Genomic DNA, 24,642 nt, shown 5'->3' on the forward strand with positions numbered 1-24,642 from the left:
AAGATACCTGGCCAGTAGAAGTGTTTCAAAATGCATGCCACAGTCTTCCTCACTCCAAGGTGTCCTGCCAAACTGGAATCATGAGCCACTCTAATGATATCCTGCCAACAAACACGAGGGATGACAACTTGATGTACAACCTCCCATTCACAGTCGGCTGATGCTGTTGGGGGTCTCCACTTCCTCATAAGTACTCCTGACTTTACATAATAACAAGTAGAAGCACCGGCTGACTCTTCTTCACTGTAAGCAGAGTTAGCTAGACCTTTCAACTCAGGGTCAGCAACCTGAAACTCAACCAACTCTTGACGAGACAAATTATCAACACTACGGGATACTGCCTCATCTGGTGAGTGGTCCAAATTAGCAAGAAAAGTGTCAGCTAGGATAACATCTTCAGCATCATTATCCTCTAAATCACCAGTAAATTTAGACTTAGCCCTAGTGACAACACATGCAGGGAACACATCAGGGACATCACAATCCCGGGACACAGCCACTGGCTCACTAGACAACTGAGGAGCTGGACACACTTGACTTCCACCAATATCATTTCCAAGTAAGAAAGTTACACCTGACATTGGGAGTGTCTCAACCAACCCAACCATAACTGAACCATTAACAAAACCAGACTCTAAATTCACTCTGCACAGAGGGACAGAGAAGTAATTATTCCCTACACCTTGTAAGATTACAGTTTCATCAGAGGAATTAACATTAGAGCCTAGAACACTGGTCAGCATAAGGGATTGGCAAGCACCTGTATCACGATATATTTTAACTGATTTCCTGTCATTACTGTCCAGAGGACTGACAAAACCATCAGACAGGAAATTAGCACATGAACTCTTGAGAGTGTCACCCACGTTACTGCTCAAAAGAGGAGCTCCATCATGAGAATTTAAGTTACCCCTCAAAGCAGGTTCAGTTAACTCAGTTAAAGAATCCTGGGAACTCTCAAGGGTGGACACTAGACCAATTGACTGAATATTTAAAGACTCCTTTTTGTTCACATCACGCTGTCTTCTGAAACATTTCTCCGTAGTATGACCAAGCTTACTACAATAAGTACATTTACTTTTCTGAAATCTAAAGGTGAAGCTGGTATTTACTTCCTGAGAAACATCATCTTTATTCTCTTTCCTGTTACCTGTACTCTGAGTAGAGGCAACGTACATACTCTCAGCTTTTCTTTTTTCTTTAGAATATCTCTTGTGAGTGAGAACATATTCATCAGCTAAAACTGCAGCATCAGACAAATTATCTATTCTTCTCTCATCAAGATATAGGCTTACATCTTTATTAATACACCTTTTGAAATCCTCTAGCAAAATCATCTGCTTAAATTTGTCAAAATCAGAACCCACATTCTTAGAATTTAACCACTGCTCTAACAGATCTTCTTTGATTTTTGCATACTCAACATGGGATTGCTTATCTTGCTTATAAGTTGTCCTAAATTTTACTCTGTAGGCTTCAGGAACAAGCTCATAGGCCTTAAGAATCAAGCTCTTAACTACATCATAATTATCAGATTGATCCTGAGGCAAAGATGCATAAGTTACTTGAGCTTTACCGGTGAGAACAGTTTGAAGGAGTACTGGCCAATACTTTTTAGGTCAATTAAAACCTGTAGCTACCCTCTTAAACAACTGAAAATACTTTGTTAAATCAGATTCATTAAAAGGAGGGACAAGTTTAACATTTTTAGCCACATCAAAATCATCAGAGCTAGATGATCCAGTTCCACCTTGTTTCATGCGATACTCATGGTCTGCCTGAATCCTAGCAATTTCAACTTGTGCCTCAGCCTCCCTAGCATGGGCCTCCTGTAGGGCTAGCTGTAACTTAGCTAATTCAATCTGCGTTTGCATATTTGGAGGAGTTACATTAAACAAGCTTTCATTAATCATGTCAACAATTTGATCTTTAGAATGATGAGAGCGAACAGCAATTCCCAATTGTTGAGCAACAAGCTTACTGTAAGTTCATTCTTTGTTCTGTTTTCTACATCACACACTGTTTGCACATTTGACAAAAAATCTTTGGCTTCATCAAGTGTAGTAATAGTAGACATCATGAATAAGTAACTGTCACAAAATATCAAGCAATATCCTTATGATAATATCCTGAATCCTGATATGAGGTCGCCAAATTTATGTTACGGAACAGAGAAAGATAATGTACACTTTAAGTGAGAATACTAAAAATCACTACTGTCCCGTAAAGTTCCAGGTTCAAACAAAAAGAGTTAGGTAAAATTACAAGTTAAGTTTAATGCTCAAACTAACAACAAAACATTCAGGACTCATAAGGATAATGTAATGGCAAAAAAACAGGTTAAATATATGGTTAACTGCAATAGCCTCTATTAACACAAAATTAGCATGAGTAAATTTATCTAAGTCAGCCCTGTTAAAATGAAAACACACTGGGTAATGCTCAGTTAATGCAAGATAAATTATTACAGATACCAACTATTATTAATGATGACTGACGTAAAGAACCTTTACATAAATTACAAAAACTTCACTAGGCCTACAAATTAAATTTATGCTACACAGTACAAGAACAAAATGCAACAACACTCATACTCAAATTACACAGCTGCTAGATGGTTGGAGACTTCCTGAGAAACTCACAATAATAATAACTGTACAGGGGAGGACAGAGATGCGAGCAAAATGAGGAGTAGATCTAAGTGGCCATGATGCAGGGGCCAGCAGAGCTTGATACAACTTGTAAGAAGGACGCGCAAATGAAGCCATGGGGACAAAGAGTTGACAATCCCGCACTGAATAACAGAAAGGACGACTTACTCTACTATAACGGTAGAAGGGGGGGGCTGAGGCAGAACACGCTCGTGATCAAACATGCAGCATACTGTGCGTTAAAATTACACAAAGGATGATGAAATCATAGGCTATGTAACAATATACATATACATATATATACCTCTATCTATCTATATACCTAGGCTGCTTCCCTCAAGGAAAGGGAGGTAGCCAAGACAGGACGACACACTCCCCATTTACTCATCCATTCAAACACATTCATTCGCATCTTAGCCCCAAAGGGGAGAACGGACAGATCCTCACCGCACCACACCGCACAAGGGTCATCTGCGCAATGCAATCAGTGACATCTGCAGCAGGGCCCGACAGCAGAGCTGGTTTACCCCTGCCACATCATAACAGACTCATCCCCTTACCTGCACCTGACCTGAAATAGCTGATCAGACCAAATGCGGGAGAATATCCCCTCAGGGCTGCGTCATCACTTATTCATTCACAATTTCTCTCCATTTATTTCTGTCATGCACAGCCACTCTTCCTTGCTCAACAGACATCCCTCTCGCATCCAGGGCTCTCTTCACACTGTCCATCCATCCTATTCGTGGTCTTCCTCTCAGCCTTACACCTCTCACATCAGATCTAGTTGTCTTTTTCACCAATCGCTCATTATCCATTCTCTCCATATGCCCAAACCATCGCAACACCCTCTGCTCAACTCTACCAGCCATCTCCCGAACAACTCCAGTTCTCCTTCGCACTTCATCATTTCGCACTCGATTCATACGCGTCACTCCACACATACCCCTCAGACACCTCATCTCCATTACATTCAAACTTTTCCTCTCTGCTACACCCATATTCCATGTTTCAGCCCCATATAATGCAGTCGGTACCACAACACCCTCATACAGCCTTCTCTTTACATCCATTCTAAGCGAACAACATCTAAACACTTTTTTCATTCCTCCCAGAACCTTTCCTACTTCATTTATTCTAAACTTCACTTCTGCATCTATTCTTCCATCCACAGCAATATGTGACCCTAGATATTTAAAACACTCTACCTCCTCAAGCAACTCGCCATTCAAAACTATATTCATCCCCCTACCATCTACCAACCTCGTACACTTCATCACTTTACTCTTATTCTCATTTACTTTCAATTTCCTCCTTTCACACACCCTTCTACTTATTTCCAAAGTTTTTTTTAATTCCCTCTGTTGTACCCTCAGACTTCTTCCAAACTACTCATCCACGTTTTTCATTTTCTCTCTTACTAGTCTCCTCGCCTCTTCCATTTTCTCTATCAGACTTGTAGGGTGGAAGGGCAACAGCACCAAAACTCAGCTATCTAGGAAATAATAAACACTGCAGTTCCTCAAGTGTCAACAAGTGGGTTGGTGGAGGGTTAGTGCTCCTACCCGTTAAACTTAGCCCAAAGTCAAACGCCCATCCCTTACGAGATTTTGGCGTCTGGCTATAGATTGACTGACAGCATTAGTCCTTCGCACATCACTGGAAAGGAAATGGAAAAGGAATAAATACTACATGCAGGTACGCGAATTTTCTCTGTATTCTCCATTGTGCCGGTCCAAAAACCAAAACGCCAAGCTGAGTTATCCCAGAAATTATTTTAGCCAAAGAAGACCTGCGCAAATCACTGGAAAGCTTACGAAATGTAGTGACTTCTGATAATTCACCACCATGTTAAAAAAAAAAAAAAAAATTAGCACAAAATTCGTGTTGTCTCTGAAACAGGAGAGGATTACCGCAGCATAGTACTGGCATCCGGGTGGTCTCATAGCACCCCTTCGCATGCCCCTTCATCTTATTATAGTAGCCTTGTGCAAAGAAAGCTATGCAGAATTTGAAGGACCGTATCGTGCGTGTGATGGGAATTTGAAGCTAATAATAAAAACATAGTGTACAGAAAAAAAAAAAATGCGTTTAAAATTTCAATCGTTTTAAAATACTTCATCGTTTCCCTGGAGCTAGTTAATTCGCGACGAGACGAAAACAAAGATTACATACTGAATCCACTTTCATTTTGTTTTTATTTTCTACCAAGCTGTTTATCAGATATGGTGCATGATACTTTTAAAATTAGTTTGAATAGTTCGTGAAATGATTCCTACAGTAAAGAGGGGCTGAGTACTACCTAAACAGACGACTCGTGCACAGCCATAGTTTGAATTACGAAGTCTCATGTTTGCGTTCGGTAAACTTTTATAAGTCCACACTATTTTGTTTTGACTTGGCAATATATATTTCTGGTGTATTTTTCTGTGATTTGAACAAATTTGATCTTTGTTTTCGGTGTTCTTGATTGGTTTTCGAATCCCCCCCCCCCTCCTCTAAGTGTCTTGGGGGACTGGTGGGATTCTGGGGTTCTGGGTGGGAAAATTCAGTAACAAGCATTTGGGGAAGAAATGTAGTCAAAATAGCTGCGACCATCCAAGGCGTATTCATAGGGTTTTTACTGACCGCTTGAACCCTTCTGAAGCTATGTCTGACACCGAATATTCCCTACCGTACAGGTTCTCCAAGGCCAGTCTGCATACTCTTATACGGAGTATAGAAGAACATATGAGAGTCTTTAATAATAAAAGAGGTAAGAATTGCTAACGTTAAGAGATTATATTGTATTAGAATCTTAGAAACTGTCTTTTTTTTCAGGTTTTAACTTTTTAAAATTAATCAGGGCTACCAATAGTTTGCCGCTCCTACCCACACGAATAGGTGTGCTTGAATGCTTTCAAGATTACCATTTAGGTGGAATGTGTGAGTTTCCACTTCGAACGGAGTGCGGCAAGGGTAACCCCTGCCCTCAGTTTCAAGACAACGGACGTAAAAGTCACAGCGCACCTGCTCATATCGTTGAAAAGCTAAAATGACACAATAAGTAAGAACGCTCTCTCGAGCTCTTACACTCTTTCAAGTGTTGGCGCAAATAATTTAATTGTACTGCTGGTGTTACTGGGGTAATGAGTGCGAGTGAGAGAGTCAGTGTGAGGTTGAGTGGGAATCTGAATGGAGAAATGACTGTGAGAAGTGTGGGTGTGGGTGTGAGAAAGTGACAGCGAGTGCAAGATATATAGACAGTGGGAAAGAGATCTGAACCCTGGTCGAAGTTTGATGTCTCAGTATGAATTTACACCAACCACAGACTGACATTACTACCGCCAGAGAGAATGTAGGAATGAGTGTAAATGTGAGAATGAATGTGAGAGTGAGTCAGCTTGAGTGAGTGGTGTTCGTGTGAGAGATAGGCAGTGAGAAGCAGAGACAGTTGTCTGTAACAGTTCAATGCCTGAACTTCACCCTTTATCAACCACCCACTGCCTTCACGATAACTAGAGCAAAATAAGTCACCCCCATGTTTATCTGTCGCTGCCAGATGCAGTCTGAATTAATAATTCTATATTTAGTGCCACATACCACCTGACAACCTTCAGTACACACTTCCAACACTCTCCACATAATCACTAGAGATCAAGACCTGTGTTCTCGGTGACATTGAGGATACCGGAACACTTCATCCTTTCGGACTCAGTTTCCATATTACACCTACATATTTTCTTCCGTGTTACTTTCGTCCCGTTTTAATGTCGACTTTAGGCTCTGTCAGCAGGACGCAAGAGTGTATAAAAGTGGAACTAGGAAAGATAATGGGTGAAAAAGAGGCATTACGAAACCAAAGCCAATATAAACAGCTACCACACATGCTATAGTACATAACAGTATACTGCGCCTTAAGTATTTCCCGCGTATGGTTGTAACAAAGCCAATATTGAGAAGCACTGCCACTCACAGGATGCAGGGTTGGGCAATAAATAGTTAGACAGAATATCATCTCTCACTATTAAAGCTTACCCAGTTAATGTTTTGAACAACATAACATTGTCTTTCTTACTGCCACTTTCAGACACTTTTATTGAGCTAATTTTCCTATTCAGACCAGCGAGTTTTTATTTTTACTTTATTTTTGCTACTCTCGGCTGAGACTTGTAGAATCGCAGGGGATAGAGGTACCCTTCATTAATCTCTTCAGTAAGAGAGGTCTTTCCTAACCCGGAAAAAAAATCGTCTGAAGATGACTAGAATTAAATGAAAATAATGAATAACGGACTGAAGAGGTTTAGAATTTTTACTTGTGGCGAGACATCTATTAAAGCATTATCTACATCCTGTAGACAGAAGATTTGCCTTTGAGTTGAACAAATTATTTTGAAGAAAGTAAGAATTAACCAAAGTATTACAAACCTAGATAACAGTATTTGCTGCACCACAGACATTTCCATGTTTATATTTGTATCGAGTACCAATGCCACTCATAGAATTAACACTGTCTAATCCAGAACATTCTCACACCTTTAGTTTTATGTTTCTGCCAACATTAAACGATATTTTTTTTCTCCAATGTTATTGAAGGCTAAGGTGATATTTGTCATTAATCCTCTCATGCTCGGCATGACCCTTATACTCTATTCCTGAGAACGTCAGATAATTTTATTCAAGTGGGATTAAGTCATAAGAACCCGAGTTTCAGGCCTCATTGTCAGTCTCAGTCATGGCCATCAATCACACACCAGGGCCCCTAACACACCATGGTAAAGTCTCACACCACTCCCACAATCCATAAATCGTTCTCCATTTACTCAGTACGGAAGCTAAACGTAGCAAGATGAATAAAACTGCTATACCATCACCAGCTGTCTATATTCTTAGCAAATATATGCACCCAAGGCGCATATACCCCTGTCAGTTCAGAACAATCCCCCCATTTGACTATAACCTTGATTGTATCCACAAAAGTTAATCAGTCGTCTTTCTGATAGTTTTCACTAATGCAGTTTCATCCAACAGTTTTCCCCATACTGTTCTTAAAAGACAAACAGAAGTCAAAAGTACAACCTGTTTGGCAGAGGTAATATCATTATAAATACAAACCTACACGTTAAAGCAACAATAGGATACTGACTGAAAGGACTCCAGATCGATCCCAGACTGGGCCAGGGAACAGAGTATATAAATTTCTCTAAAACAGTCTCCCATCGACATGTCATAAAAACACCTTTGTTAATTACCCGTAGCTACCCTGAATGAGGCAACCCTACCATATACTCAGTACAAACGCTCACAAGTGTTTGTTTGGCCTCAGAAACCAAACTGCCGGTACATGCACGTTTTTGGATGCATTCCAGAGTACACACACACACACACACACATACACACACACACACACACACATGCAATACAGCTACAACCATCAACAGACACAAGCCAATTTCCATTATCTGTACATTGGCTGACACCACCAGGCAGAAACCATTGCATTGCACCGTTAGCAACATCTTAGCATTAGCACCATACACTACCACCATCGCATAATTATAACTATCTGTTAGCGTAACCATCATATTTCCATCACACTTCTGCCTTTGCCACAATTTATCAAGTACACCACCATCACCATCACAGTAATATACTCTATCCAATTTAACTAGGCCTAAAACTGCCATATCGTAAGTTCTGGTCGGTGGGGGCTCCCATCATCCGCTCATGCAGTTTAGTGATAGTCTACTCCAAGGGACTCTACAATGAGTGACAAGACAAATGATTTCCTGTAAGCAAGGAAATAATATACGGCGGGTGGTAACCTTATAACCAACTAATACGTTTTCTTTACGTGTCAAGTGCATTTGCGGAAGGTTAGTGCCCCTCCCTGGAAAACAACTAACTAAAAACACAAAATGTCTCTGACTAGGACTGACCGACAGATAAGGACCAAGGACCTTACAAAGGACATGGTGCGGATTTCGATGTGGAATGTGAGGGGTGCGAATGATGAAGTGAAAGAGATTGCCCAGGTGCCCGAGGATGTAAATGTGGACAAATATGGATTGACTGAGACTAAATAGTGAGGTGAGAGGGTGAAAGAGTGGGATTAGGAATATGTGCAGGAGTAGATAAGAATGAGAGGGCAAAGGCAGGTGTATGTATTGTTGTTTGCAAGATATGGAAGGAGAATATAAAAGAGTATGGATCAGTTAGCTCAAGGACTTTGTGGGTAAGATTAAAAGTAAGAATACAAGCGTGGGCGATTGTGTGTATATATGCGCCTACGGAACACCCTGTGAGCAGAGTGAAGAACGAGTTCTAGGCAAATGTGGAATCGTTCATGGAAAATCTTGAGAGGAATAAGAGAGTGATTTTGATTTAAGATATGAATGGAAAAGTAGGGAATTTGAAGGTACATGGAGTAGTTGGTGAGTGGGATGTGCCAGCAGAAGTGGATGCGAATGGTGGTTCTCCAGAGGACATTTGTGTGGGGAGGGGGTTGGTGATAGCCAATACCCTCTATAGGCCCAAAATGATTCACGGGTATACGTGGCGAGTAATATAGGTGGGTAATGAACTGAATGAATAGAAGGAAATATTGATTATATGTGTGTGGATGAGGGAATGAGAAGATATGTACTGGATGCAAGAGCATACATAGGTCAAGGGAGTGGAGATTCTGATCACCAATTGGTGGTAATGAAAGTCAAAGTACAACTGCAATGGATAAATAGAAGGAGAGAAAGGCAAGAGAAACCAATCAGTGCAAGGAGGGTGGAAAGGTTACAAGAGGATAAGAAAAAAAAACAGAATATAAGAGAAAAGTGGACGCACAATTGGGTAAATATGACTTGGAGCAGATGGGGAAGGTGGAAGGTGTGTCCAAGTTATTCACAGAAATAATCTGTGCAGCATGTGAGGTGGTGTGTTGGGTGAAGAGAACAGCATGGTGGAATGAAGAGGTGAGACAAGCTGTGACGCAAAAGAGGAAAGCAGCATATTGTGAGTGAATGGGAAGCAGAGGCATAGAGGAAGTTGAGAGACGGAATAGAGAGTTATACTATAGTACAGAGGAAGACAGAAGTGAAGAAATTAGTAAGTGAGGATAGGATGAGAGTGGATGGAAAATTTTGAAGGAATTTGAGTGTAATGTGGTAAAAATGTAAGAAGGTGTTCTGGAAGGTGGTAAAGAGAGTAAGACAGGGTGATAAAGACGGTAGTAGGGGAGTGAAAAATGAAAATGGTAGATTGATAGTCTAACTGCGAGAAAAAGTGAGCAGATGGAGAGAACACTTTAATTATGGAATTGTTAAACAAAGAAAATAGAAGTAACGCGAGTGTAAGTGGCTGGGGAATGCCTGTGAGAAGGCGGGAGATGAGAAGGGAGGAAGAGATCAGGAGGATGGAAATAGTTTAAGTAATGAAGAAGTCAAAATGGGTAAGGCCCCAGGAATTGGTGGAGTGTGTGGTGAAATGCTTAAGCATGGGGGAGGGATAATAGTAGAATGGATATGTTGTACACATTGCCCTGGGATGAAGGTAGAGTCCCGGATGATTGGAAGTAAAGTATAATAATATTATTCCCCTGTACGTACAAAGAAAATTGGAAAAAAGAAGTGTATGGTAATCATAGGAGCACTTGTCTTCTTAGTGTAATAAGGAAAGTACATGGTTGGATACATACTGACAGCATTAGGGAAATAATTGAGGGATCAGTTGGAGAAAAACAGGAAGATATTCGGAAGGAAAGTGGTTGTGTAGATCAGATATTCATCATAAGGTCTTTAGTGGAAGAGTTTCTTGAGAAGGGAAAGAAGTTGTATGTGGCCTTCATGGATTTGGAGAAAGCATACGACAGAGTGGATAGACAAGAAATGTGGAAAATATTAAGAATATACGAGAATGGAATCAATGGGAAGTATTGAACGCCATGAAGAGTATGGATGAGGGCTCCAAGGCTTCAGTTTGTGTGAATGGTGAACTGAGTGAATTTTTCTATCTGAATGTTTGAATGAATCGGGGATGTGTTATGTCTCCATGGTTGTTCAACCTGTGTATGGATGGGGTTATAAACGAGATAGAAGGTTGGGCAGTGGATGTTGGAGCGGCCGTAATGGGAGGGGGCAGTGTTTGGAAACTGTTTTGTTATTTGCAGATGACACTGTATTGTTTAGTAAAGACAAAGGGAACTGCCAGGCTTGATGAATGAGTTTGGGAGGGTGTGTAAGACACGGAATTAAGGCAAATGTACGGAAGAACAAAGTTGGGGTTTTCGAAAGAATGAAGTCACTGAATGCACAGTAAGGTTGGATGATGAGGAAATGAAAAATGTGGATGCTTTTAAGTACTTGGTTAGTGTGATGAGTAAGGATGAAAATTTAGAGGATACTTGAAAGGGTACAACAGAGAAGAAATGCGTTATATAAGAAGACCATGTGGAGATATATGGAAAGACAAACTGACAAATGAGGAAGAGAAGGAACGTTGTGGTGTGAATGTGGATGTGATAGAAAGCTTTAGGACAAATACACTGAGGTGATTTGGCCATGTGGAGAGAATGGAGAGCGAGAGACTAACGTGGAGATTGTATGTGAGGGAGATGGAGGGGGGGAAGAGGGAGGGGGAGACCGAGGATGAGATGGAGCGATGAACTGGAGAGGTATATAAGAGAAGAGGGTGTGAGTTGGGGAAAGGGCAGTATAATGACGGGGGACAGGGAGGCATGGAGGACATTTGTTTGTAGCCACCCCTTACGAGATTAAGGTGTCTGACTATACATAAATAGAAAGTGTAGCAAGAGTTTAATGCAAGAATATGATGCTAGGTAAGATGTTATGGAAACAACGTAGAGCCGTAACCCTGTCTTATTCTTCAATCGATCCACAACAAGAGATTTACGTTAGACTATGGTTCTATTCCTAAAGTGACAAGTGCTATAATAGTAAATAACTAATATAGCACTTACCACGAAGAAGTACTATGGATATAATATGAAGCCGACCTATCGTCTTATTCCATCACATGAATGTGACAAGAAGTTAAGACATTTTTTTTATGTAGAGAAGTAGGAACCAAAGGCCTACTCTAAGAAAAAACAAAAACAAGATAACAGAGAGCCAAATTCAAAATCTGTTCATTTCGAGATGCCAGGGCTCACTGCGTTTGAAACACTGGAGTTCATAGCCAGCAGGAAATATAGTCAGAAAGAAACAGTTCTAGAGCTGACCTGTTGCATGCATTAAGGACTGGAAGTAACGGTTAACTCTTGCATTAGAAAGTTGGTTAGAAAACGGATGAGAGTTTGTTGCTAGATGGTTGCTATGCGCCCGGTGTAATGGTGAAGGGATGCAAGCAGACAGTTCAGAGGAGCAGTGACCATTGAAGCAGCGATAGAGAAGAGATAAAGATGCAACAGTGCAGCGAAGAGACAGAGGTAGAAGGGAGCCAGTAAGTGGAGAAGAGTTAAGGAGACAAAAAGCCTTTAACTTCACCCTGTTTAGAAGAGCCGTATGTGGGGAGCCTCCCCACACGTGAGAGCTGTGCTCTACACAGGTGCGAATGAAACTCGTTCATAAAATCAATGACTGTGCAAAGGAAACAAGGCACGGAGTCTTCTTGACACACCTAATCTCTTGGAAGCACATTTTACAAGAGAGGTAATATGATCTTTCCGAGACAAACGGCGTGAGAATGAAATCCCTGGTATGATTAAAGATGATGCAGGATTGAGTTAAATATTGTTAAAAATTAGAGGATACTATTGCGGAAGATTTTGTCAGGTTGATATATGTAAGAACTGAGTTTTTGATGCATTAAAAACAACAAAATTATTTTTACCTCAATCAGAGATATGTCAAGTCAGACATTAGGTATGCCATTGCCTAATCCCTTGTTTGTCTGAGGGGATAACACATCAGACGAGATGGACGGAGAAGGAAGCAAATAGAAAGGTGAAGAGTGAAGGCATCAGTGTGTGAATGGATAGGGTTAGATGTACGCCTTAGAAGGTCAATGATAAATAAAAGGAAGAGAGTTGGAGACAGGAGAAAGCCCTAAGGAACACCACAATTGATAGCTCTGGGAGAAGAACGGTGACCGTCTACAACAGCAGCTATAGAACGACCAGAATGAAAGCTAGAGATGAATGCACAGATAGAAGGATAGAAACTGAAATAGGGCAGTTTGGATAATAAAGATTTATGCCAGACTCGACAGAAAACCTTTGAGATGTCAAGTGTAATGGCAAAGCTTTCATCAAAGTCCCGAAAGGAGGATGACATGGAGTCTGAAAGCTAGGTAAGGAGATCACTATAGTCGTTCTATTTTATGAAGGCAGTTTGGGTGGGGCGCTCTGGGACCTCAGTCTGTTAGCTCTGTTGTCGCATCGTCGCCACACACGTGCTCTCTCTCTCTCTCTCTCTCTCTCTCTCTCATATTTATATTAACTACTACTAATTGTATTTTCTTTATTTTCTCTCTTGTTTTCGGCTTTTTTTTCAACACCACCCCTGAGGTAAAAGTCTATAGATGCGTTTTTTTTTTTCATAGCTTCCATGGCGGGAGATTGACCGAGTATGACCCGCTCACGCAGGGCTGTCCCTCGTGTCACCACCTGACACCGTCGCAAAAGCAGCTCTGACAAGTCTTACGAGATTAATACCATACTATAGCTTTTTTATTGAATTACATCAATACAGAGTGTTTAAAATTCATTTATAAGTAGTTACTAGCTTAAAATAGGAGAGTGAGAGAGAGAGAGAGAGAGAGAGAGAGAGAGAGAGAGAGAGAGAGAGAGAGAGAGAGAGAGAGGTGAACACAAATAATTACGTGTGTCGGAGGCGATGTGACAACAGAGCTAACAGTGTGAGGTCCCAAATCGCACCACCCAAACTGCCTTCATAAAATAGAACGACTGTAGTGGAGCGTTCCTGGCGAAACCCATACTGACGATCAGAAAGAAGGTTGTGATAGAAAAAATGCTTTAAAATTTTTCTATTAAGAATATGCTCGAAAACTGTTGAAATACAGGATACTCAAGAAATTGGACGATAATTAGAGGGTTGGGAATGGTCACCCTTCTTTGGGACAGGCTGAATGACAGCAAACTTCCAGCAAGAAGGAAAGATACAAGCTGATAGACAAAGGCGAAAGAGTTTACCTAGGCAGGATGTAAGCACAGAAACAGTTTTTGACAACATCAGGAGGGACTCGATTAGGATTACATGCCTAGTTAGTACAGAGGCCAGAAAGGGCAGAAAATAGATCAACTGAAGAAATTTTATGGTCGGTCATGAGGAAGTCATAGGAGGGAAGTGATGGAGGAAGTGATGCTAGTAACAACTGTTAGGGAAACGATGCAGATCCATAAGATTATTTTACTCTGTCAGTGACCTAGGGCAAATAAAGTTCTTCTATCTACCTATCTATTGCCAGACGCCTCAATCCCATTCGGGGTGGCCACAAACAAATCGCCTCCACGTCGCCCTGTCCCCCACCATTTCACTGTCCTGCTCCCAATTCACACCCTTCTCTCATATACCTCTCCACTCCATCCCTCCATCTCATCCTCGGCCTTCCCCTCCCTCTCCCCCTCTCCACCTCACTCACATACACTCTCCTCGTCAGTCTCTCACCCTCCATCCTCTCCACATGGCCAAACCACCTCAGTGTGTTCCTCCTAACGCTTCCTATCACATACACATCCACACCACAACGCTCCTTTATATCCTCATTTGTCAGTCTGTCTCTCCATGTAACTCCAAAGGCTCCCTCTTAAATAACTCATTGCCACTGCTCTCACTCTTGACTTGCGTCCTTCCAAATAATAAATAAGGTTCTTAAAGACGAAAATATCGGCCAAGTTAAGGTGGAGGAATTACAATAACATGCGCTATCACCAAGACACTTTCATCACCACAATCACTACAATTCTGCCACAATCACACATCAAAATCCAAAAGTAGCAGTCCGGTTAGAGAAATATTTAACCTTTCCTATTTATCACTTTCCTCTGCAAGGTAACATTCTTCAGCTGAGAGAAGCTTAGAATGTTATTCTGCACACATGTGACGGTTTGTATGAATTCCGCAACTGGTCACTAATATATCAGCTTATTGGAACCCCACAGCTGATCACAAATTATATATCAGCTTAGACGTGACCTCACTGTTCCAAGCAAGGTTAATAACGTTGCGCCTGGTCGAAGTCACTTACGGCTGACACTCTCCACCAAATGTCTTTCACACACACTGGAGATGGTGGGAATCGGTGTAGATCCTGTTGAAGGAATTGTAGAGGTAGGTATCGTGTGCAGGTAAACTGAAAACTGAGCAGATTTATCTCTCTTTATTGGCCACAGAAAGATACAACTGCGACACAGAGAGAGCCCAGAGTATATACGTCTCTCTCGTTTGAATGATAAGTGCATTCTGCCCTAGCTGGCCGGCGTCCCCTCTGGGAGTGGCGCTGAGGTCAACATATTCAGAGATGCCAAACCCCACAGACAACTGGGATTTATACATGAATAGAAGCATCACAACTTTACCATGCATATTATACATCTCAATAAAGTAGTACTGATTACATTAAAGTATACCAGGAAGGTAAATATTTCCCTAAGACTTTAAACGTATATACAATTCATATTTCTCTATCGCCTTCCCTTTACTCTCGTGTTTATGATAGAATAAGCTGGGCTCTGCAAGTCCTGATCGCTCATCCTTCCCATGCCACACTTATAGTAAGGTGGTGTTTGGTTTATTATCATCACACTTTATTACACACTCGTTAATTATGTTTAAACATTTTGTATGTAATATGTAAAAATAGTGTGAGGCTACAACTCATCATGGAAACGATGTCCGGCACCAGAACATTGCTTGGCCACACCTTTTTGACTTCCTCGTCGACATTGTTGTCCAAACTACCGTGTAGCCTAATCAATGTGTAGGGTATCTAACTATTCAGGCAAGCCCATTTGTGATCCGCGAGTAGGGACCCGTGGTTTTAGTGGGATTCTCATTCGGCCTCATAGATAGTAGCCCCAAACACAAATACAGGACAAGACCACAATAAGTAGAAGACCAATGCCAGGACCAAAATAGGAAGGAGAAAGATATGAAGGGAGATAGGACAGTACTTATAGTTCCAAATCAGTCTTGTTCAGGTGGGTGAGGAACTGTATCTCTTTGAGCACATGAGACAGCCTATTCACATTCAAGGTAGAAACATTGAATGAAGGTAAAATGGGTCGTAACTGGGACGAGAAGTTCACCGACAAGGCTAGATGGTGCTTTTTTTTTTTTTTTTTAATGCGAGGAAGAAGGAACCAAAGGCCATGAGCCCGCAGTAACAGTTCCCTCCAAGAGAAAAACAAAATACAATAGAGAGCCAAATTCAAGATCCGATCATTTTGAGATGCCTGGACACACTACGTTTGAAAGACTGGAGATCATAGGCAGCAGGAAATACAGATAGAGGGAGACAGTTCCAGAGCTGACCTGTTGCATAAATGAAAGACTGGGAGTAACGGTTAACTCTTGCATTAGAGAGTTGGACAGAAAAGGGATGAGAGTTTGCTGCCAGACGGGTGCTACGCGCCCGTCGTAGAGGTGGAGGAATGCAAGCAGACAGTTCAGAGGAGCAGTGACCATTAAAGTAGCGATAGAAAAGAGATAAAGATGCAACAGTGCGGCGAAGAGACAGAGGTTAAAGGGAGTCAGTAAGAGGAGGAGAGTTAATGAGACGAAAAGCCTTTGACTCCACCCTATTGAGAAGAGCTGTATGTGGGGAGCCTCCCCACACATGAGAGTTGTACTCCACACAGGGGCGGATAAAACCCCTGTATAGAGTCAACAATTGTGCAGGGGTAAAGAAAGAGCGGAGTCGGCTTAGCACACCCAATCTCTTGGAAGCAGACTTTACAAGAGATGCAATATGATCTTTCCAAGATAAGTCCCGAGTAAATGGAACTCCAAGCATGTTCAAGGATGATGCAGGATAAAGCTGAATATTATTAAACATTAATGGGTATGCCTGTGGAAGATTTTGTCGGGTTGATAGGTGTAAGAACTGAGTCTTAGATGCATTAAAGACAACCATATTATTTTTACCCCAGTCAGAGATACGAGCCAAGTCAGACATTAGGTGTGCCATAGCCTCATCCCTTGTTCTTGAAGTAACTGTTGAGATGGGCGTTGCGGGAACCGAATGGAAAGGTGAAGGGTGGAGTCATCAGCGTATGAGTGGATTGGGTTAGATGTACAGCTTAGAAGATCATTGATGAATAAAAGGAAGAGAGTTGGTGATAGGACAGAGCCCTGAGGAACACCACTGTTGATAGATCTAGGAGAAGAACGATGGCCGTCTACAACAGCGGCTATAGAACGACCAGAAAGGAAGCTAGCGATGAAGGCACAGATAGAAGGATAGAAACCGTAGGAGGGCAGTTTGGAAATTAAAGATTTATGCCAGACAAGATTGAAAGCCTTTGAGATGTCAAGTGCAATGGCAAAGCTTTAGCCAAAGTCCCGAAAGGAGGATGACCAGGAGTCTGAAAGGTAGGTGAGAAGATCGCCAGTGGAGCGTCCCTGACGGAACCCATACTGACGATCGGAAAGAAGGTTGTGATAGGAAAGATGCTTTAAAATTTTTCTATTAAGAATTGACTCGAAAACTTTTGAAATACAGGACGTTAAAGCAATTGGACGATAGTTGGAGGGTTGGGAGTGGTCACCCTTCTTTGGGACTGGCTGAATGAGAGCAAACTTCCAGCAAGAAGGAAAGGTACAAGTTGACAGACACAGGCGAAAGAGTTTGCCTAGGCAGGGTGTAAGCACAGAAGCACAGTTCTTCAGAACAACAGGAGGGACCCCATCAGGCCCATATGCCTTGTTAGTACTGAGGCCAGTGATGGCAGAAAATACATCAACTGAAAAAATTTTAATGTCAGCCATGAGGAAGTCAGAGGGGAGAAGTGATGGAGGAACAGCACCGGAATCGTCTAAGGTGGAATTGGAGGAGAAAGTCTGTGCGAAGAGATCTGCTTTATCAGTAGAAGAAATAGCTACAGAACCATCAGAGCAGAAAAGAGGAGGGAAGGATGATGAGGTAAAGTTGTTAGAAAGATTTTTGGCAAGGTGCCACAAGGAGCGGGAAGAATTCGAGTTGGAGAGTTGAGAGCATTTAGTATGGATGAAATTATTTTTAGTATAGCGAAGAACAGACTTAGCACGATTCCGGGCAGAAACGTAAAGATGATGTGATTCAGGGGTGGGTTGGCTCCGGTCCCTTTTGTAGGCCCTCTCCTTATTGCGGACAGCATTAGAACAAGCGTGATTAAACCAAGGCTTTCTTGCATAAGTCAAAGGAAATGAGAAAGGAGTGTACGCTTCCATGCCCAAGAGAATAACCTCCGTAATGCGCAAGGCACACTCAGATGGCTCACTGCCATGGAAGCAATAATCATTCCAGGGAAAATCAAAGAAGTACTGCCTGAGGGCCTCCCAGTTCGCGGCTCCAAAATGCCACAGACGACGTTTCCCTGGAGGGTCCACAGGCCTTGCATCGGGAGTGATAGGACAGGTTAAGGAAATAAGGTTGTGATCGGAGGAGCCCAATGGAGAGAAAAGATTAACAGAGTAAGCAGAAGGATTAGTTGTGAGGAAGAGGTCAAGTATATTGGAGCTCTCTCCAAGGCGGTCAGGGATACGGGTAGGGTGCTGTACAAGCTGCTCTAGGTCATTAAGGATAGAAAAGATGTAGGCTTGTTCACCAGGTGGATCCGTGAATGGAGAGGAGAGCCAAAGGTGGTGGTGAACAATGAAATCTCCAAGAATGGAGATTTCAGAGAAAGGAGAAATGGACAGAATGTGTTCCATCGTAGAAGTAAGATAGTCGAAGAATTATTTATAGTCAGTAGAATTAGGAGATAAGTAAACAGCACAGATATATTTAGTCAAAGAATGACAGGAAAGCCGAAGCCAGAGTGTGGAGAATTCAGAAGAATCAAGTTCAGGAACACGAGAGCAAGATAAGTCATTGCGTATGTATACACAACAGCCACCTTTGGCTTTGAAATGAGTATAGAGAAAGTAGGAGGATACAGAAAAGGGTTTGCTGTCGGTTGCCTCAGACAGCTGAGTCTCCGTCAGAAAAAGAAGGTGAGGTTTAGAGGAGGAGAGGTGGTGCTCAACAGAGCGAAAGTTAGATGAAAGGCCGCGAATGTTGCAGAAATGAAGAAGAAAAGAGTCAGACAGTGGTTCCAGGCACCTCGAGTCGTCACTGGGAGAGAGGCAGATGGCGGGGGCATTTATGGTCCCCCCCCTTGGGGACTCCGAGGCTTGATTAATCGACGCCATTTTTGTTGAATTTTGAATAGGAAGTGTAGTGTGTACTGTGCATGTAGTTTGGTGAAGATAGTTAGAGAAATTTGTACTGGAGAGCATTCTGGCCTACTCCCTGTGTAACTGAGACACTGAAAAAGTTCAGCAAAGGGGAATGGTCAGGAACTAGTCCTGAGGGCTGATGAAACGGGAGCTCCAGCACTCCCTGTCATCAGCTTTCCATCCACCTCGGGAGTACTGCCCTGCTCGACTGGTGCTACAGTCTACTCCTCACTGCTATCTCTTTACTGTGCAACTCACAATAATCGGGTGCAACATAGTAACCCTTTACCGTAAGGAACTGGTTTTGTGAGGCACATGTGAGTGTTACGTCCTCTGTCTCAGGAAAGAAGTATTGTTTCACATGTACATGAGCATGGAAAACTGACTTCAGTTGAATGGGTTGGAAAGTGCAATGTTGCAATGCAGAGGAAGTGTTTGTGTCCAACAAGGTCATCTTACATTTCTCTACTCCTGACGGAGTGAAGACAAAATGGAAAGCAGGACATACATGGAGATCAAGAAATGAGGTTTTACACTTCTCAGATTCATCCACAGTCGTTTCAGCTATATACCCTTTGTCATCCGACACAACTAGCACCTCTGGTCCCTCATTCAGAATGACAAGTGTATTGTTAGTAGTAACAAAAGAGAAAAGAATGAAACGCCATGCATGGTATGTTACAGCATTCCTCATAGGTACCAATATCAGGATGCCACCATGGGTCAACTGGGCCTCTAGCAATGAGTAATAATATTCCAGTTGACTCATACCAAAAAGTGGCATAAATCCGTGCTTCACCATAGCTACGTCAAGAGCACTGATTAAAATGTGAGTAGGAAGCAATAAAGCATTAACCCTATTCAAACTTGCATCGATTAAGCAGTCCACCATATTGGCTGCATGTGACTCCAAAGCAGTGGTTGTCTCGTCGAGAGCAAGTAAGTACTCAGCGATTAACACTAAGTTAGTCAGGGTTGGTAAGTTGGTTTGGATGTTGTTCACAACTCCTACGAGATGGTTGATAGTCTTAATTATCTCGTTAGCTTTGTTAGTGAACTCCTAACTGTTCATACGTGTGTACGATTAGCCTGTTATTCGCCTTAGCCGCCAATGCCAAATCATGCATCTGTCTACCCAATTGCACTACGTCCTTGTCTAGCACAGTACCAAAAAGCTTTTGAGACAGAACACCTAGGAGATCCACAAGTCCTTTCTTAGTACGTGCATGGACATGCTTGGAAAGATCAGAATTTGCATTAGGTAAAGCGACATGCAATTTTGTGAGCCTGTCTGTGAGCCTATCTATATGTCCAGTGTGAAGCTCGGCTCTACCATGCAAGTTTTGTGCCAAAACTTCACTGTCTGAGGTCATCAACTATGGGTGTCGGTTAAATAACTTGCCAACTTCTGACAGTTGCTGTCTGTGGTGAAACAATCCCTTAGAGACCTCTTGAACAGTATCTGGAGCTTGGAGATATCCTTCCATTGGATAGTAGATGCATACTGCATCCTCTACTACCACTGCCTCTCCAAGTGGGTTCTTCAGTGCTCCTGGCATCAACGCAGTCGTGTCCGTGTCCGACGTCATTTCGAGCAATGCGAGAGGAGTACAAGCCACAGCCAACACATTCTGCAAGAGCAGATACTCCCTTAATCGCTCTTGCTGTGGGTTCGTAGCTTGTTCCTATACTCTTGGTTAGGGACAGGTATGGATGACAACATAGGCTGCGATGAAGACAGAGGGGATAACACATCAGACGATTGGTTAGTTAGGCCTAGCTCATGACTTACTGGTTTGATCCTGTCAGCATGTACTGCCTCTTGAGTTCCATTAGCATCATCCCTTATTCGATAATTATGTCCACGCACGTGTTCCACAATGGTATATGGTCTGCAGAACTTAGGTTTGAGCTTGGAAGTTCTCTCAGGGTTGTTTACCATAACCTTCTGGCCTATCTCCAACATCTTTTCTTGACAACCACCTTTGTGTTGTGTCACCATCATCTCCGCTCTTGAGGCTTTTAATCTTATTTGTACTTCACTCTGTATGCGTTGGAACTTTGCACGCTGGACTTTGGCGTAATTCTCTTGATTATACACTGGGGTAGGAGGTCCAGCCTGCACATCGTAGGGTAACACCTTCTCCTCTCCATAAAGGATATAATGAGGAGATTTCCCCATTGAAGAATTTTCTGAGGAGTTGATGGCCGCCGCTACATGTGGTAACCATTCATGCCAGTCTTCTTGCGAAGTATTCGCTGGTCTCAAGACTTCCAGTATCTTCATGTTTGTCCTCTCCACCAGGCCATTGCTCTTGGAACTATAAGGCATAATAAAGACTTGCCTTACCCAATACATATGGCAGATTTCCTCTAACACTTGGTTACGAAATTCACTGCCATAATCGCTGACCAATACCTTAAGTGTTGAGTATGGACAAATCACTGAGGTTACAAGAGCATGCGCCACCTCCTCTGGAGTTTTCATCTATAAGGTGCTAAAACAGTGAATCGCGAAAAATGGTCCACTGCCACCAATACATAGCTTGAGCCTTGACTCCTTGGCAATGCTAAGAGATCAATGGAGACTGTATCCCACGGTTTTTCCGGTAGGGGATATTCCAAAATGGGAGTCGGAAGTCCCGTCATTTCTCGCATTTCTGCGCACTTGACACACTGACTAACGTGGGCTTCTATGTCCTTCCCCACGGTCGGCCAATAGTATTTCTTTCTTGCCTCACGTATGCATCTGTTGTGTCCAGGATGACCAGCTTGAGGTAAGTCATGAACCAACTGTAACACGGCCTGCTGTAGTGTAGCAAGAACAACCAATTGATACACAGTGTCCTTCCCTGGGGGCTGTTTATACAAAAGGCCCCGTTGAAGATGAAAGTGAGTCATCAGTATCAGAAGTTTAGGTAGACAAGACCCATCGCCAAACTCCAAGGCATAGATGACTTGAGACCACATCATATCCTTATGTTGTTCCGCCTTTACCGTGTCCAGTGAATATCCAGAAAGAGGGATATCCTCAGATATGGCAGCAGCAATGTTTCTACTCAGCGCGCCAGCAACAACATTTTGTCAGCCTGGTAAATATCTGATCTCTGGGTCAAACTCCATTACCCTGCTGAACCAACGCGTGACCGTACTGTGCAAGTTCTTCCCCTTAACCCCTGCACCGCGGGCATGTTTACCGATGTTTTGCGTGTGCCGCGGGGTTATTCGGGCTCCGACAGACTCTTAAAAAATATTTGCCAAAAATCAGTTATTAGTCCTAGAATATTAAAATTACATTTGCTTATGGCATATACCTTCAGCTTTCTCCTGGAATGTTTATTGAGCCTTCGTCTGTTACCGAAGGACTTGTGGAGACCTCTGAAGTTGGGTAACAAAGTCTCCACTTTACACTTCCCGACAACCCGTAATATATTTGCCACAGCCAGATATTAACACTATAAACACTACTCTATGATTTTCAAGTAGTTTGGGATCCATACTCCAAAAAAAAAAAAACACTGTGAAAGCAATGAAAATTACAAGCGCGTCTGACCGTCGCACTTGCGCTAGTTCTCTCTTGTTACTCTGTCATTTATTATTCATAAAACCCCTCACACTTTATATTTCTATTACTATATAACACTTATATATATCTACAGTCTTTATCCATAGGTTTCCTTCAGCAATATTAGTTTATTGTCACTGTAGGGATTCAAACTTTGCCAGAAACTCCATTGCCATCGTATAGCCTCACATCTACCACAACCATAACTACAATTTTCCACATATTATATATATATATATATATATATATATATATATATATATATATATATATTAGTGGTAGGTGGGGGCGCTCACCATCCACTCACTCGATGTATTGCTGCTCTCGGGTGTCTGCGCTTTCGTCTCTTCCATCCTTCTTTCCTTCCATCCTCTTCTCTCTTTCTATCTTTCATTCTTTCCTTGTCCTTCTGCCTACGGGTGACTTTACACTCCCTCTTCTGTCTTTCGTTCCTTCATTCTTTCCTTTTCCTTCTGCCTGTGGGTGACTCTACACTGAATGACAAGCCAAATGGTTTCCTGTACACGAGGAAACCAATTACTATGCTGGGTGGTAACCATATAACCAAATTTTGACACCTGGTGGTTTAATGGGTAATTATTGCACTCCAGTCGGATTGAGCCGGTCAAGGTTTATATCCAACGGATGGTGAGGTTGATTGCCCATGTAATGCCACTCAGGGATGAGTGAGGCTGGTCACTCATCTTAAATGTCGAGACCAACTGCCTAGCCCCGGGCTCCTATGCTCCTCTTGGGCAATGTAGGATTGGATGATATATATATATATATATATATATATATATATATATATATATATATATACAGTATATATATATCATCACCATACAATCACATAAATGCTACAACAACTACTACAGTCCTTACCACCACAAAGAACAATAACTTTCTCTTCCCCACCACCACAAAATCATCACCACTGTCATAAAGACTTTGTAGTTACTTGTAGAGAAGTATATTTTAGACTTGTGGTCGAGCGGCTTTTATATCTTGTAGTAGCTTCCCCACCAGATGTCATGTAGTGACGGGAGAGGTAAAGAATAGTATGGGACTATTTTTATTTGTCTTGGAAATATTAAACCAGGTCTCTCACATGGAAAGAGTATAAGTCCCGGGTAGCTACCTCCCTGTCTCGCTATCTCTCTCTCTCTCTGTTCTAAGGCTAATCTCCGTCTCGACCTCTCTCTAGGGTCGCTTGTCTCCTTCTAAACTCTCTTTCCTAAAATCTGGTGTAGCAGGGGTGTGTCACGTATGTTCCTCATGGTTACCAGATCTTTGTTCACGAGAGGACTGCTGACAGCTAACTGCATCATCTCCTTACTGGCCGCTGTCGTCAGCTTTCCTCAGTGTTAAGAGTGTGTAAGCATGTTTAGCACTGCTCGATTCTCGCAGACACAACACCTTCTCATCATTTGACTTCCTGCTTCTATCTGTCTCTCTGTCTATCTATTTATCTATCTATCTATTATGTAGTCCTACATTTGCTCGGCCGCGCGAAAATGGCGTACCATCGACATATAATAGTTATAACATATTAATACATACTACATACATATTATAATGAACTTATAAGCTAATCAAGTGAAATACATAATATTGTAAAGTAACATAATTGTATGAATATTGTATACATATATTATTCATAGTAAATAGTGATTATTCAGTAATATTACATTTTAAATAAGTTGTATACATATTTGAATAAATGCATTAAAGTAAATTATTTAACTGTAATACAGTATGTACTTGGGATATTATAGTGAAATGCATACATGCAAGAATAAAAATAGTTTAAAATTAAGATTATTGTAAGAGTTATTAATATTTCGTTCAAAGATAATGGTATTGGTCTGTCATATATGGGTCATTCTTCTTTGTATTATTATTATTTATTATTTTTTTTTTTATATATATAATCAATACTATATACAAAATATATACACTTCATTCAGGGTGGTTAACTGTGATGTTAACTCTCCCCCCACTAAATAATGACTCCAAATTAGCAATTCTTGCATGCATTCTGTGCATTGCCAAC

Source organism: Coenobita brevimanus, chromosome 14, assembly GCF_032717465.1.
Source record: "Coenobita brevimanus isolate Jiangsu-jjx chromosome 14, ASM3271746v2, whole genome shotgun sequence".
Classification (NCBI taxonomy): Eukaryota; Metazoa; Arthropoda; class Malacostraca; order Decapoda; family Coenobitidae; genus Coenobita; species Coenobita brevimanus.